Here is a 17993-nt window from a genome sequence, read left to right as displayed (position 1 = left end):
AAGCTTCGATCTGGACACGCACAGTCAGTCCGTCTGTATTAAAGTCAGGTGACCGACCAGTTGACCAGTCAGACGAATCAAGGACAACAAGGCTGTACCCTGAAGACCATAAGGCACTATTCTTCGCTGAAGGATGAGTGTCTGGACTGCCTGGGCGATTCAATCTAAGCAAACCTTGGGGGGTGTATCAACGCAACCCAACGTCGTCAGCGAATCGACTCTGACTCGAGCTTCTGGGGCCAGGAGAAAGGAGGCGAGGAGGAAGGAAAAAAGGCGATTCAGTCCCGAAGGAAGAATGCCTGACAGTCCAACCTGGTCTCATGTTTACACGATCATCGGGGGTGTATAAAACGCAACCGACTTCGTCAACAAGAAACTCAGGGCTACTATATGTCGCCTGATCTCGCACGAGTGTCTGACTCCGAGAAAACAGGTGAGACAAAAAGTAGATGGTGAGCGAGTTTCCAGATTCCACAGAACTCAAAGATCGTGGAAGGGCTTTGTTGTTTTGACAGACGCAAATCTCTGAGCCCAAAAAGCCGTCAACAACATATTTGCGTATTCTTTAATAGTTGTGACTGCCAGCTTATCCCATTCTTCAGACGGAAATGGAAGACGGTAATCTTATTCCTGTCAACATCTCGATATCTGAACGTAGTCAGACTCAGATCGGAGAGGTTTATAGGTACCTTTCGAGTTAGAGTAGACCGACTCTCTCGGAAAAGGTCCTTGGCAAAGTGAACTAGGAAGGATGTGACCTCTGTGAATCCAGGATCTGAAGGCAACACATGGGGCGATCAGCGTCATTGTCGCTCCCTGTGACGTCATAATCCTTATTACATTTCCTAAGCGATTGAAAAAGGGGAAAAGAGACTAACATCCATCCCCGTTCAATATCATAGGATGGCGTTTAATGGTACCGATCCCGATCGAGAAATAAGGGAGCAGAGAAGAAGAAGCCTCTTCGTCCTCAACTTATCGAAGAGAAGAATGAAAGGGCGTCCCTAAAGTCTCCACAACTCTCAAACTTACTTCTAAAGAAAGATTCCACTCGGAAGTCAATAGTTGCTGCCGTCGATCGAGACGATTCGTACGGACTTTTGCAATCCTGTAACGAACCTCTAGAGGATCGTTACATTCTACGCCTGTTGTTATAATAGGCTCTTTCTTGTAAACTCAAACAGGGACAAAGAGAAGATACTTCTTAAGATATGAGAGAGCTGTGGAATATCAGAGTTGATCTGGACCACTGGTTCCAAAAACTCGTTTCGAGGACTGGAGGGACGACGAAATTGCTTTTACTTCTTTCAGATTAATATCCAGGACATCTGAAACCCTATCCAGTATCCGGCACCTTCTTTCTATCACCCTCAGGTGATAGACGCACTGAGAGATGTTCAGAATCATTCCTAGATCTTGAATAATATTTCAGTTTCCCGTAGGAAAAAACTGTGGAGGTCTGAATTGCAGTCTATTCAGGGAAACAAACTTCTTCAGGAAGGAAATGGTCCCAGCAAGCTCATCCATTCCCTCCCCGAGTATGCTTACTTCCCTAATAAGGCTGCGCTTTGCCTAAGCAGGAGAGCATATAGAAGTGCAATGTTGCGGTAGACTTGTAGTTCTATACCATGCGGTAACGAGCACCAAAAGGATTAAGAGATAACTCTGTTGAACATAGTAAGGCAAAACGAATGCAACTTTTATTCATTCACGTAAGAAATCCCCTCAATCTTAGGCTAAAGTCCGTGATTGTAGGACAGAGATACAGTTAGTCAGTCAATCCCGCAGGAGAGACGTAACCGCCAGCACAGAGATACGGTTAGTCAGTCAATCCCGCAGGAGAAAGAAACGTAACCTACCGCGCATGACAGCGCACGATCTGTTACTGGCTCGGTTGGACTGGAGGACAGACACAGCAGCAGCCAGCAGCTTACGAACGTCGTCTCTTAACTTTATGTCTGGGTTGCCAGCTACCCTATTCTACGAAGAAATAGGTCCGTTATTTTTGAGCAGAAAGAGAACTCAGCTGGTATATTTAAGCGAAACAGAAAACGCTAATATATAGATGCGTTTGTGTCGTCAGAACACTACCATACAACGGTAAAAGATAAATTGGAAACTCCTGGAAGGCTGCAGGGAGTAACGATTAAATGTCCTTAAAATAATAGACAACAGACCTCTCGGTTGCCATCCGAAGAGGTAACTACAGCAAGCGTATATGACTTGAACCAACCAGTAGTAAAATAACGCAAGGCAAAATATGATATATCACAATAAAGTTTGTTCATACTTACCTGGCAGACATATATATAGCTGAATTCGGAAATACAGCTACATACATATCTGACAGGCAAGTTTCATGAACAAAACTTAGAGAATCGAAGCAGACAGCTCAAGCTTCTTATGTTATTGGACATAAGCGTTCATTGACGTAGTCTACAAGTCTATTTCTTGTACGAGTCTGCGAATGACGAATGAGAGCTCTTCCGAATCTTGTCAATAAGAGCTTATTCGCTTACGCAATATCAAGTTAATGAGATGTTTGTCAATGAGAACTAACCCATTTATAGGACAAAGAGATATTTTGTCAATGAGGGGATACCCACTTACTTGACAAAACGATAGTATATTGTCAATGGGGGAAAGTCACTGAATTGACAAAACGTAATCCAGGAAGTAGAGTGTTTTATTTTCCCGATTCCCGTCTCAAACGAGGAAGGGGCAAGAATCCTGTTAAGAGACTGGGCTTACGGCAGGTAGAACGACGATGTTCAATTCGGCAGCGTAGTCCCGACTAGAACTAACAAAATCTATCATCTGAAAAACCCTTTCAGATGGGCTAAAAAGCTTGCAAAATTATCCTGGGAAGAGGAAGAAACTCTCCAACCAGCTTCCTCTCCCGTATCACAACTAATGCCTGCTAAAGCTTAAAATTTATTGGCAGTATGGCAAAGGAAGTCCTGTCTTGCGCTTTCCTGAAGAGCGTCCTTTTGATGAGTGCCTTTGCAAGAATCCTACTGAACGTTGCCGAGAGTCCTGACGTGCAGGACGTCGAGCCTTTACATAACCCATAACTGCCTTATCGCAAAGTCTTGACTGCGGTAGAGAAAACGAGATCTCCCTTGAGCTTTCCTTAACTCCATCCACCTTGCGAAAAGCAATATAATATTGACAGAGACCTCTTGAATTCACGAAACCCGAGGTCTTGCTGGGTTTCGAAGACGAAGTTGTCTGTTCACTTTAAGCTTCCTCTGAAGCACTGCTTACTTCACATTCTTGAGGCTCAAATCTTAAACAAGAGCTTGAAGAGTTCAACAGAAACGTTCAGCCAGGAGACAAACCTGGCGTGCGCTGGCGCGCGCTTGGCGTCCACTGGCGCGCGCCTGGCGTCCATCCGAGCGTCCCGTTCAAGCCGAGCGTCAAAAGAAGCGTGCAGAAAAGCGTCACGCTCCTGACAGGCGTCAAAACAAGCGAGAGAAACTGCCTTCTTTTTCATATTTCTCGGTGGAAAGACGTACACGTGATCAGGCGACGTTCGCCTTACTTCTCACTGAAACGCATAACGAGAGAGAGGGGACGTGAAGCGTCCTCTTCTATAAAACTTCTTAGAAACGCGAGTCCTTCCGAGAGCTCCAACCCTTGCGCGGGGAGGACGCCTCGGAGGACGAGAAGCAATCCTTCAGGATTCGTGCACGTGCACGCACTTTGGCAGTCCGGGGATTTTCATCAGAAACTGCCGAAGGCACGCCAGATCGGTGGGGGTTCCTCGTAACCCTCCTTCGGCTTTCGACATGCCCTCTCCCTGTGGTCCTGGGAGTCCGACAGAGGTCTAGACCTAGAGGCGTTATAAGGCCGATCTGACGCACCCTCCACTACACAAGGGGCACTGTCACTGCACTTAGCCACTTCACTATTGCTCTCTAAGCAAGCACTTTCGATTCTAAGTTACGAATCGAAAGAGTATAAGAGAAAGGCAATAACCTCTACAGACACTGTTTTAGGGCCCGAAGGCAACATTACAGGGTTAGGAGTAACAATAACAGAAGTAGCACTCTTCACAACAAGAAGGAGGAGCGATCACCTCTCGCAGACATATTCATAACCGGTAGGCCATACTATAGGGTTAGGCAAAATAAAGTCTACAGGAAGGTAGCAGTTCACTAACCATGGACTTTTGTTTACTGATTAATTGCGTACATACGAAATATACTTTTTTTCCTTACGGAAATGACTGTTTACGTTAATTGCGTACATACGGAACATACTTTTTCCTTACGGAACATGTTTACTGATTAATTGCGTACATACGAAATCATACCTTACGGAATTAGACATTTACTGATTAATTGCGTACATACGAATCATTACGTTTCCTTACAATCTATAAACGTCTTCTTACGGAATTAGACAAAGTCCTCACACCTTACTGACAAATCTCAAGAAAGAAGCAAGACCCATACCCCTCGTGCATACCAAGTGCGGATCTACCGAAGCTTTCGGTAGCCACACCCTATCTTTGCAGACAACACCCTCTGAAACTAGCCTAACTAGATTCAGATATCTTATACAAAAATGAATCAAATTCAAATCAATTTAAGATAGCGTATGCCTAGCCACAAATCCAAGTAAATAAATTAAAAGACAATTAGGATACTTAACGGCAATGAAGTTTCCAAAATCCTAAGACGGAGGTACGGACAACAGGTGTTTTCAGCACCGGCGACAGAAAAATTATGAATAGAAAATGGGAATGTTCCTGATACCCGCCTCCAGCGGCAGCGGAAGGGAATGGGTACTAACCACCTGGCCGACCACTGCGTGTGTCGGAAGTTTTTTAAATTCTGTCGGACTTTAGAAAATACAGCTATATATATATCTGACATGTAAGTTTCATGAACAAAATGCCTTGTCGGACGTACATCACGCAGGAAGAGGAGAAGCTACCCGGGCATAAGCCTATGAAAGACAGGCTTACGCTTGCACTTTGTTCCAACGCCAGTGGGGATTGTAAAGTGAAGCCCCTACTTGTCTATCATTCGGAGACTCCTCGAGCCTTCAAGGCCCACAAAGTGCTTAAGGAGAAGCTTCTAGTGATGTGGAGGGCTAATTCAAAAGCCTGGGTAACGAGACTTTTGTTCACCGAGTGGGTAAATCTGTGTTTTGGCCCAACGGTGAAGAAATTCTTGGAAGAGAAGTGCCTCCCTCTGAAATGTCTGCTGTTGTTGTACAATGCCCCTGCACACCCTCCTGGTCTCGAGAAAGATATCCTAGCGGAGTATTCTTTTATCAAGGTTCTTTATCTTCCACCTAACACCACCCCTCTCCTCCAGCCCATGGACCAGCAAGTGATACCGAACTTAAAGAAGCTGTATACAAAACACCTTTTCAAGAGATGTTTCGACATCACCAATACCACAAACCTCACCTTGCGTGAAAGTTGGAAGGAGCATTTCGAAGTCGTGATATACATCCGACTCATCGATCAAGCTTGGCAGGAGGTTTCAAGGTGAACCTTGAATTCTACGTGGAGGAATCTCAGGCCTGATGCCGTATCTGCCCGAGACTTCGAGGGATTCAACGTGGGCGAAGCTGATGCAGATTGAGAAACAGTTGACGATCCTGAAACTGTTTCACAACCAGATCTTGACGAGATTGTTGCACTTGAGATCGTGCACTTGGCAAGTCCATGGGGCTGGTCGTCAACGAGGACGACATCAATGACCTTCTCCAGGAGCACCAAGAGGAGCTTACGATGGATGACCTGAAGGAGTTGGAGGCCATGCAAAATAACGTCGTTCAAGAAGAGTTCTCTGGCAGCGGTGAGGAGGAGGAGGAGGAGGAGGAGGAGGAGGAGGAGGACCCTATGACAACAGCAAAAATTAAGGATGCTCTAGCTGCTTTTCATAAAGTGCAATCATTTGTAGAAAAGACACCCCCCGAAAAGGCTTACACAGGTCGTATGCTTGCATAGTTTGATGACGTTTGCCAGAGTCGTTTCAGGAATTGAAAAGCAGGATGAAACATTCTTTTTTGGATAGTTATTTTTTAAAGAGGTCTTTAGTAGTAGCAAACAGGAAGGTCCAATTGATACGAAAAAAACAGAAAATTGAAAGTGGTGAAGAAATGGAAATTTTGTATAAAAAAAATAAATAAAAAAATATCAAAAGGCAAAAATTAGAAATTCAATTTTAAGTTTCTTGTAAAGTTAAGGGTTCGTGTTTTCTGACATTTGTTAATGTTTCGTAAAATTTAGTGTTAATGTTTTCTGCCATTTTTTAATGTGTTTAGTAAAGTTCAAGTGTTCATGTATTCTGCCATTTGTCGTCCTCCTCTGCTGCCACTTTCGGACATGTTGGGTATTGAATGGTCCAAAATTGTTGAATTTCATTGTTTATTGGTCAGTTTAGCTTTATAATAAAATTGACTGTGGTTTATATATATATAATATATATATATATATAGTATATATATATATATATATTATTATATATTAAGGTCACAAAGGGCGGGAATATACATATACATATACATACATACATACATAATATATTATATATATATATATATATATATATATATATATATATATAGATATATATAATATATATATATATATATATATACCACATACAATTACATATATATATATATATATATATATAGTATATATATATATATATAAGGTTACAAAGGGCAATATATATATATATATATATATATACCTCGAGATACGAAAGGCTCAACTTCCACCATCCTCCTGCTCTCCCATTGGTTCCTGATGCTAGTCATCGCCATGAGATCCTTCTCTCCTATTGGTCAGCATCCTTCCCATCATGCGAGGTAAGAGATAGCTCTACCTCCAGACTGGCACAGTCTCCTGAAAGCCGGGTCTTCTTCGAGAGCAGAACCCCCGGAGTCGGCCGCGACTTTGGATACTGTGAGGGACCACAGATCCAACCAAGAGACTGCCTGGAATGCTGCCATAGCGGTAGATTCTAGGGCGAGTGCCTCCTGCTGCGAGAACCAGAGGTTCTCCGACAGGAGCTGCTGCAGGGACACACCTGGAGTTAGCCTTGCTAACTCCGGGTTAACCTGTTTGGGCGGTATTGGATCTTCCGATGGCACGTAGAATCGCAGCTGTCGCTGTAGAGGAGGAGGAAGTAGCTTCGAAGACCGTCCTGACTTCAGTGAATCCTCTTGTCCGGAAACGAAAGACTCCACTTGATCAAGAACAGAGTCAGCCAGCTCTGATCGCGGCAGACCCACCGTCAATTTGGGTTCCCTCTTCGGGCCCCAAAATGACTCGAGCCGGGACGTGGGCTCGGATGGTGGAAGCGGCGATCCTTCCCCCAGGTCGTTGTGCTGACGAATCAGCGCAATGACCTGGGGAAAGTTCCTCTGGATCTCGGGAGTCACAGCGTCCTGAGGAGTAGGACCGTCCAGTCCCTCCAACAAGAGCAGCTCCCAAGACCCTCCTCCTTCAGAAGGAGGAACAGCAACAGACCCCTCACGGTCTCCTCCAATCACTTGCTCGTACGTCCTGGCCGGTCCTAAAACCGTACCTGGCACGTGCGGCGTCGTGACGGGATCGTGAGCGGCGCACCTCTCACGATCACTCCTGGATACCTCGCTCTTCCCGGCGTAACCCGAGGAAGTTGAAGGTATAGGAGAGGCAGACCTGACGCTCCCCCCTCGCTCGCTGGCAGGACCAGCGTGCTTGGAGGGCTGCAGCCGATCACCAACCCACGGTGGGGATCAGTCTGCAGGCCTGGTTGTGCCGCTCACCTGTGGCGAGCGGCTCGACTGAGCACGTCGACCGAGGTCCCGTACGTCAGACGAGCTGCTGCTGGTTGCCCTATCCGCCCGGTCCCAGTGGGAGCGGCGGTCAGGCGTCCTGCAGAGCTCGCTGTCGCGGTGAGACCGGTGATCGTCCTCACGGCATGTCGAACCGCTGGTACCAGCCGAGGCTGGTACAGACGGTCAGGGGGACCTCTTCCCAGCCTCAACCTGTGGCCAGTCAGAGACCGTCACGTCAGCCTGAGGTACCAGCTGGTCGCTACGAGAGCAGTCGTTGGCCTGGCGAGAGTCACCTGAGCGGCTCTCACCAGTCTTCTGCTCTGTGCCTCGGTCTTGACGTCGAGCAAACTCAGACGTCACAACTTTGGCTGCACGGTCTCCCGTGGGAGACCGTACACTCGGAACTTCTCGCGGACGAGAAGCCAAGCCGGTACCTGGCTTAGCGGCAGAGCTGCTAAGGCCAGGTACCGCTGGATCAACCCCTGGATGCTGGGGGTGCCCTGCAGTCCCAACGACACCCACACCTGCCCAAGGTCGTCACTGACGGAAGGCACACCTGCGGAAGCAACAGTCAGGTCCATTAGAGGGGCACCCTCTCGATTGGGGGGGGGGACGAACCCCACACAGAGCGGACGGAACACCCCGAGTACAGCTGTACATCTGGGTATCGGGCGCCCTCCTCCACACTCGATGGATCGAGTGAGGAGAAGGACTCCGAAACCCCTCCCCCCCCCACAGGGTAAGGCGCGAAACGTGGGGGCTGAGCAGGGGGTAAGAAGGATGACGAGGTATCCGTCACCAAAGGAGTTGCTGGAGAGCTTTCCGACAACTCCTTGGCGGGCCTACGCCTCTTCCTAGCCTCATACAGAACCCACTGCGCCTCAGACCAATTCATACATATGACACATGGCTCGGCCCGAGAGCATTCTCACCCTCGGCACCAAGAACATAATTCATGTAGATCTATTTCAGGGAAGGAGCGAAATCTGCCGCATTTACGCCCCTCCAGCCCGGGACACACTCTACGGGCGACTGGGGGGTGCGACGAAAGCTCCATTTCTTGATCCATAATTATTAATCACTTCAATGAAAAATAAACAAAGAATACTTACAATTCACTTTCACTAACTCAGACAAACCAGTTAAAGAGAAATGGAATTTTTATTCTAAAATTAATATTAATAATACTTACCTGTATAATTTATCTAGCCCTAAATCCCCAAAAACCGCACCAAAATTTACCACATTGGCAACCCTGTTACCTCCTATTCTGTCCGCCAGTTGGCAACACTGTCGTTGACAGATACGAAAACCTTCCCTCAAATCAGTTGTGATAGGCAGATCGTGGGGTAGGATGGGTGGGACTAGATAAATTATACAGGTAAGTATTATTAATATTAATTTTAGAATAAAAAATTCCATATTAATAAACATTACCTTAATATAATTTATCTAGCCCGATTAACCACATTGAAAAGGAGGAGGGAATCTGAATACAATTTCCCCTTCGGACAGAATAGGAGAAAACAAACAAAGAAATATATATCATAGGCAGTCAAAACTCAACCCAAGGTCAAAGATACTAACAACTCAAAGTCTCCTACCATAATGCCACCAACTGCGGTAGCACAGGACAAGGAGTAAGTGCATAGTCAGTCCGTCTGTACTAAAGTCAGGTGACCGACCAGGTGACCAGTCAGACGAATTGCGGACAGCAAGGCTGCACCCTGAAGACTATCAAGCACTATTCTTTCCTAAAGGATGAGTGTCTGGACTGTCTGGGCGATTCAAAGCTAAGCAAAACCTTGGGGGTGTATCAACGCAACCCAAAGTCGCCAGCAACGAATCGGCTTCATGAGCAACTCCTAACTCGAGCTTTCTGGTGCCAAGAGCAAGGAGGCGCGGAGCAAAAAGGCGATTCAGTCCCGAAGGATGAATGCCTGACAGTCCAACCTGGTCTCATGTTACACGATCATCGGGGGGGGGTGTATCAACGCAACCGACTTCGTCAACAAGAAACTCAGGGCTACTAAATGTCGCCTGATCTCCACGAGTGTCTGACTCTAAGAAGACAGGTGAGACAAAAAAGTAGATGGTGAGCGAGTCACCAGATGACAGCAGACGATCCATCGACTAATTCCCTGTCCAGGACAGTGAAGCAGGAGTCGTCAGGACAAGTGAACCAGTGGCTAGTCCTAGGTCAGCATCGACTCTGGGAGAAGCGTAGTCGCCAGTGCCGACAACCCAGTGGCTGGAACCATTTCACACTGAAAATGGAAGCAGCATGAGTTGCCAAGCAGTCAGTCCTTGTCATCAAAAACACCTAAATACCAAACTGCCTAATTCCCATTATAACTACGTCAAAAACTGCCATGGGTTATAAATACAAAAACAAAAATATATACAACAAAACAAAAATTAATGAATAATATACAGGTAGCAACCAAACGTAAAACAGGAAGACTACCTAATTCTCCTGTCTGAACGACCTGTCCTGCCATCACCAACGGGCCCAAAGAACGAAGGTCGCCTAGAACTAGAGAAATATCCCTCAAGTAAAAAGAGGCAAAAAACAGAATTAGAACACCAAGTCGCCGCCTCAAGCACCTTGGCGACTGAGACGTTCTTCATAAAGCTACTGATGTAGCAACTGCTCTAATACTGTGTGCTCTCGGCGTCTGGTCTTCCCCAGCAGCCGAACCACCAGTTTTAACGATCAGATCTCTGAGAAAAAGGATACACCATTCTTTGAAATAGGTCTCTTGACATTTCGGGTGAAACAAACAGACGGACGGGGACGACCCTGAAGCTCCTTTTTTCGTGGCGGCGTAAATAACATGAGAGCGCCCTAACAGGGCAAAGAACTAATTCCTCATTTAAATTACCAACAAAGTCGGAGACGAGCGACTTCAGTACGAAAGACCTCGGGAATGGGATTATCAGACGATTCAGTCTTTGCGACAAATTCAGGAAGGTATGACAAAATCAGTCTTGTCCAGATCTGGCAACCAGAAAAGAGAGTGCTTGCAGTTCACCCACCCTCTTGGCTGTAGCCAGTGAGACAAGGAAGAGTGTCTTAGAAGAGAGGTCCCTAAATTTGGCCGAATTCAGAGGCTCAAACGGAGGGAACCTTAAGGCTTGAAGGACTTTGTTAACGTCCCATGTCGGAGGCGAACACTGCGGCCTGGGCCGAGATAGGGAAAAAGATCGAAGTAAATCTCTAATGACATAAGATGAAGAGATCTCAGGAAGCCTTGCCTTAAAAACATAGGAAAGCATAGACCTATAACCCTTAATGCACGAAGGTGACAGGGCCCTGTCATGATGTAAATGAACTAAAAACTCCGCTACTTTCGGTAAGGAAGGTCTAGAAATTGAATGTCCTTGAGACTTACACCAACGTCTGTAAACCGACCATTTAGCCTGATAATTTACTCTGGTTGATTGCCGCCTGGCAAGAGCCAACTGTCGCGCCACTCTGGAAGAGAACCCTTCGTGCTTGGAGAACCTCCTGACAGTCTCCAGGCATGAAGATGAAGCATGTGGAGCCTCTGATGGAACCGATGAAAATGGGGTTGTTTGAGAAGATCTGGTCTCTCTGGCAGGCGAATGGGGGGTTCCACCAATGCTCCAGAAGGTCGGGAAAACCACTCCTTCTGTGGCCAGAAGGGGCGATCAAGGTGAGATCCAGACGCTTGGTTGCCCTCACTTTGTTGAGGACTGACCTCACCAGAGAGAACGGAGGAAAAGCATAGGCTTGAAGTCCCTCCCAGTCCTGCAAGAGAGTCTGTCCCGGCACTCTGAGGAGTCTGGTAAGGGGCGAAGAATATCTGGCACCGAAAATTCAGTGGGGTGGCAAACAGATCGACTGTGACAGGCCATTTCTTCCTGAGGCTGTCGAAGACTTCCTGACAAAGTGTCCACTCCGAACCTTGAACTTCGTTCGGTCTCGACAAGGCGTCTGCTAAGACGTTGTGATGGCCCAGGATAAACTGAGGGACCAACGTAATCCCCCTGTCTTCTGCCCAACACAGGATTGATCGGGCTTCTTGAGTGAGAAGATCCGACTGTGTGCCGCCTTGGTTTCTCAAGTACGAGACTGCTGTGGTGTTGTCGACAAAGATCGCGACAACCGACTCCAACAGTTGTTCCTGAAATGAAAGGAGGCCTAGGTACACTGCCCTCAGTTCCCTCCAATTTATTGACATGCTCCTCTCCTCTAACCAAAGGCCCGAAGCGGCTTCGGTAGCCCAGGTGTGCGCCCCAACCTTGATCCGAGGCGTCTGACCAAAACATTAGGTCCGGAGGAACCGAAAGAAGAGATGTCCCTGACTTGAGGCGGTGAACTTGCAGGCCACCAACGGAGATCCTTCCGACATTGTTGGAAGAAGGAGCTACTATCGTGTCCTCGGACACGAAATCCCATGACTGGCGAAGTGTCGACTGAAGGGACCTCATTCTGAGACGACCTCCGGGAACCAGTTGGATGAGGGATGACAAATGGCCCAGGAGAAGACCTCCAAAGAGAAACTGGCCTGCGTTACGGAGGACAAAAATTCTTCGATCAGACTCAGAAGCTTGTCTATCCGTTTCTGAGCGGGAGAAGCCCTCAAACAAAAATCTGGGAATTCAAAACAATCCCCAGATAAGTCATGATCTGGCAATGGGATTTAGATTGGACCTTGTCGAAGTTGACACGAATGCCCAACTCGACACAAAGAGACAGAACTATCTCCCTCGACCGGAGACATTTCTCTAGAGATTCGGCCTGGACTAGCCAATCGTCCAGATACCGAAGCAATCCTTACATTTAACTGATGCAGAATAGCTGAAACAGGAGCCATCACCCGAGAAAAACCTGTGGAGCAGTGGTGATGGCCGAAACAAAGGGTCTTGAACTGGAAAACTCCCGAGTCCGTGAAAAAACCGAAGGTAAGGTCTGCTTCTTGGATGGATGGGGATTTGCAGATAAGCATCCTGCAGATCGATGGAAATCATCCAGTCCCCCCCTCCTGACGGATGAAAGAACAGTCTGGCACCGTCTCCATCCTGAACTTGGACTTTAGAATGAACTTGTTTCAAAAACCGGAAAGATCTATGATGGGGCGCCGGCACCCGAGGCCTTTAGAAACTACAAACAACCGAGAGTAAAACCCGGGAGAAGGAGAGCTCGCTCTATGCATCCTTCTCCAAGAGGGCCGAAAGCCTCCTTCTCCAAGGCTTGACCCCTGATTGAGTGAGGGGAATAACTGCTGAACTCGAGAGGACGATTGGAAAGTGGAGGTCCTGGAAACAAAAGGGACCTCGTACCTTCCTTCAGGACCTCCACCACCCAAGCATCACCGCTCTCTGCCAAGCCCTGAACTGACCAATGGCGGGAGAGACAAGCTCCTACTGCGGTCTCCAGGCGAGGTGATGACTCCTACTTCCGAAAATTCTTACGCAGAGACAAGGAAGAAGAAGAAGAAGAAGAAGAAGGTCCTCCTGGAGGTTGAGCTCTTTCTCTGCCCTTAGAGCCACGCCAAGAACCTCTACGTTTCAAAGGGTGAGCACCAGATGAAGAAGAGGCAAAAACCAGCAACCTGAGATGTACTCTGGAAAAAAGAGCCGAAGAAGGTTGTTGGGCTGGAGCAGAAGGTACAGATCTGGTCCTAAACTTACGCTTACTCCTTGAAGGAATGGGAGGAAGACCCAGAGGAAAAAGCTCTTTGACAAGGCCCAGTGAGCTTGGGAAGAGGACATCACCTTGATGTTCCTTCAAAACCTCAGAAAGCACAGAAATATCGAAAAGGAAATCACCAAAAGGAGAAGAGGACAAACAAGACGGGGTTCTCTGAATCTCCGATACAGAGGAGGGGTAACTGCGACAAATACAGGTTACGCCTTAGAGAAACAAGAAAGGCCTGCATTGAAGCAGCAAGCTCGTTCTGATGTACAGAAGCGATTGAATGGATGAGCAGAATTTCTCAAAAAGAGGAGCATCCGGAGGAACAAACCCGGAGTCCTTGATATACATTAAAAGCCCTCCGAGGACCCACATATTGAAGGATTGAGCTTCTTGTAAGGAGCTCATAACAGCCTCCATAGCAATAAAATCTTCAATTGATACAGAGACCGAAGCCTTAGAAGGCAAGGGTTGACTTGAAAGTCGGACAAAATCAGGATTTGGCTTGGGGGTCGAGAGAATGAAGAATCATCCGCGACCTGGTAAACTCTCTCCGGTGTCGTAGAAAAGAGGAGAGCTTCCTCTTCCCTTCCCCGATCACCTTCGAAAGTTTAGCGGCAACGTCCGTCCTCACTCTCGCGAACCTCTGGGCAAAGGGAAAACGTAAAAATTCCCCGTGACCGGGAAGGACCGTCAAGAAAAATCCCTTCTGTAATACAACGAGGCGGAGGCTGCTTCTGCTCTTTAGGCCTCGCCTGAGGAAGAAAACTCAAAATTAAATCAAAAAGTTTCTTGAATTCTACATCATGACATCCATTCGAGGGGAAACATCAATATCACACGAATCGCGTCATCATCATCATCATCGTCAGATCCTAACTTAGAAACTTCCTCTGAAGTAAAATCCTGACGACTAGCTATCTTAGGTCTGACACTAATATCCCTCCCCCCTTCTCCTAAATAAGCGCCCTTTGGCACTGTTACGGGACTAACAGGGGACACGTTGGGTAAAGATTCGTTAGGCACCTGCCCGGACCGGATCCCCCCTAGGCCTTCGCCACGACGGGGTTCACAAGCCGGGGTATCTGTCGCACCGTTACCCATGGTGCTGTCGACAGGTACCTGACGAGGAGCTGAAAATGAATCTAAAAGTGTTGTTAGACATTCCTAGTAAAGGCTTCTTGAAAATTCCTCTGACAGATTGTTAAACTTAGCAAAAAATATCTCTATCTAGACTAAGCTGTAATTTCTTAAAATTCTGTTTCCAGGTAGTTTCCATTGCCAAAATCTTCGAATCTACATCAGAACTAACTTCACTAATTACCGGTTGTACAGGGGGCAAAGCATCAATTAATTCGGAATCGGAGTCGTACGATACCGAAACCGAAGAGCCAGAATCATGAGCGCCCAAGTCAAAGAATTCGTTAGATACAGTTTTAGCAATCGATTTCTTTTTCTCCTTAACCGATCTTTTACGCTGTAAGATTGTTTGGCGTTTCATATAAGCAGTCATATCCTCGTCAGACCAGGGCTTACATACGTCACAACGAGAAGTCAAGTCACAAACCTGTCCACGACAAGAACTACAAATGTCATGGGGTTCATACTCCCTGCTACTCATCCTTGTCCCACAAACCGGCAGTTCCTGATGTTGCTGGCAGAAGGAAGCATCGTAAATTTCTTGGTAATCCATTGTAGAATTGGACAGGTCAGTAGTTCCGGGTCGCGCAAAAGTTCGTAATTTAAGATAAGAAACACAATAGAATCAAAGTTAATTCACTATTTCGTGATGTAATGCGTGAGTGCGTGAGTGGTAATTCATATAAAGTTTCATTTAACAAATAATGAAAGCTTTAAAGGCACAAAAATGTTTAAGGAAATTTTATTAAAGAGCGACCGTGATGTAAAACAACACGGGCGCTCCGTTAACAACTGATTTGAGGGAGGTTTTCGTATCTGTCAACGACAGTGTTGCCAACTGGCGGACAGAATAGGAGGTAACAGGGTTGCCAATGTGGTAAATTTTGGTGCGGTTTTTGGGGATTTAGGGCTAGATAAATTATATTAAGGTAATGTTTATTAATATGTAAACACCAAAGCATACGACGAAGTAGCGGGCAGAGAGCGATGACAAGCACATCCTCACACACCACGGCCGAAAGCAAAAGTGGTTCTTCACCTCTCAGGCGCGTGGCACGCACACGATTGGACAAGCAGTTAACTAACGTTCTCCCCTTGTTCGAAGCTTACGACCGTCCCAGCTGCCGCTAGTTACCTTCCTATTGTTAAAGGACCGATGGTTTGTATTACGTATCGGAACAAATGTGTATATACTACAAATATATACACTAATTTCACTTATTTCCCCGGTTTTATGTAAGTCTTAAATAAGCCCAGTTTGGAGGGTAAACACATACCAATTGACAACACTGAACCCGATCCGGGAACATGTTCTACTAGGTTCAGTTAGGTTAGTATCGTAGCATAACAATTTGTCGAAAATTGTACTTTTCCTAACTATACAAACCTGACGTCCTTTAAAAAAAAAATATGTTATTGTTATAATACAATTAAGTTTGTTCATACTTACCTGGCAGATATATATATAGCTGTATTCTCCGAAGTCCGACAGAATTTCAAAACTCGCGGCACACGCAGTGGGCGGCCAGGTGGTAGTACCCATTCCCGCCGCTGGGAGGCGGATATCAGGAACCATTCCCATTTTCTATTCATATTTTATCAGTGCCACTGTCTCCTGAGGGGAGGTGGGTGGGCACTTAATTATATATATCTGCCAGGTAAGTATGAACAAACTTAATTGTATTATAACAATAACATTTTTGTTCATGAAACTTACCTGGCAGATATACATATAGCTGAATCCCACCTTCGGATGGTGGGAAGAGACAGAATAGGATTTGTAGGAAACTTAAATTAAGTAGATGATATACACCTTGGTTCCTCACCTGTTAGCAAAGTAGACTCTGTGATTACTGTCACTTCAGCCTGCTTGTGCTTAATCAGAGTTGCCAGCCAGGTGGAGACCTGTAGTGCTGGTGCGCTCTGGATGCTCTGTCAACGGGGACGTGACCTCAATGTGACAAGAGCATAGAGCCATACAAATGAGGGCAACGAAGCAACTGACACCACCACCTGACCAACTATCCAAGACCCTGAACACTAAGCTACAAGAGATGGGAGGTCTTCACCAAAGCCTCCACCACACCAAAAAACCACAACAACTAACAACTAACCTAAACCTAACTAAGGGATAGGGAGAGAGCTACCTTCAGCCCCCAAGACTGTGTCTGCAGAAACGTATGGCCCAAGAGAACAACAGTCCTCGTATATCGTTCTCACATCTCTCAAGTAGTGTGAGGCGAATACTGAATTGCTCCTCCAAAAGGTGGCGTCAAGGATGTCCTTGATCGACATGTTCCTTTGGAAGGCAAGCGAGGTTGCGACAGCTCTGACCTCGTGAGTTTTCACTCGCAAGAGGCTCAAATCGATCTGTGTGGAAGACGAATGAGCCTCTTTAATGACGTCCCTCAGAAAGAACGCTTGGCGTTCTTGGATAATGGTATATCGGGTCGTTTAACCGAACACCAGAGATTATCTGAGGGACCTCGTACTTCTTTAGTCTTGTGGACATAAACTTTAGAGCCCTGACAGGGCACAGGACTCTCTCAGGTTCTTGGCCCACAAGGCTTGTCATACCCTTGATTTCAAAGCTCCTTGGCCAAACCAAGTTCGACGGGTTTTCATTCTTTTGCTAAGAAAGTGGGACTCAAAGAGCAGACAGCATTGTCCCCTTTGAAGCCCACTCTCTTACAAATGGCCTGAATTTCGCTAACTCTCTTCGCCGTCGCCAGAGCAGTTAGGAAAAGAGCCTTCTTCGTCAAGTTCCTAAAAGACGCTTCATGTAGAGGTTCGAAAGGACTCGACATTAACAGTCTAAGGACTAAATCCAAGTTCCAAGAAGGCGGCCTCGCCTGAGGTATCTTGGATGTCTCAAATGATCTCAGGAGATCGTGAAGATCCCTGTTATCAGACAGGTCTAGTCCTCTGTGTCGGAAGACTGCCGACAGCATACTCTTATATCCCTTGATGGTCGGGACAGCCAGCTTTTGTACATTTCTTAAAAATAGCAGGAAATCGGCTATCTGGCTCACAGAGGTAGTGGAAGAGGAAATTCCCTCCTTTCTACACCATGCCCTGAAGGAAGCCCACTTCGACTGGTAAACAGCTCTCGAGGACGTTTTCCTAGCATTGGCGATCGCCTTTGCAGCTGCTTTAAGAAAAAAACCTCTCGCTCTGGCCAACTTTTCGATAGTCTGAACGCAGTCAGACCCAGAGCGGTAGAGGTTTCGGTGATATCTTGCGAAGTGGGGCTGTCTGAGTAGATCTTTCCTCAAGGGCAACGTCCTCGGAAAGTCCTATGATGAAGGACATTACCTCCGTGAACCATTCCTTCGCGGGCCACATCGGGGCGATCAGGGTCACCTCGTCCCCTCCGATGCCGCGAACTTCC

The 17993-nt window shown here is 46.7% G+C and overlaps 1 protein-coding gene across 1 annotated transcript in view; it reads right to left on the bottom strand.

Moving 5' to 3' along the window:
- The window catches only part of LOC135215775 (uncharacterized), a 375121-nt gene that overhangs the window by 338803 nt on the left and 18325 nt on the right, over positions 1 to 17993 (bottom strand). The window lies entirely within an intron of this gene.

This window comes from Macrobrachium nipponense, chromosome 5, assembly GCF_015104395.2.
Source record: "Macrobrachium nipponense isolate FS-2020 chromosome 5, ASM1510439v2, whole genome shotgun sequence".
Classification (NCBI taxonomy): domain Eukaryota; kingdom Metazoa; phylum Arthropoda; class Malacostraca; order Decapoda; family Palaemonidae; genus Macrobrachium; species Macrobrachium nipponense.
This window is presented reverse-complemented; position numbering and strand designations above follow the sequence as displayed.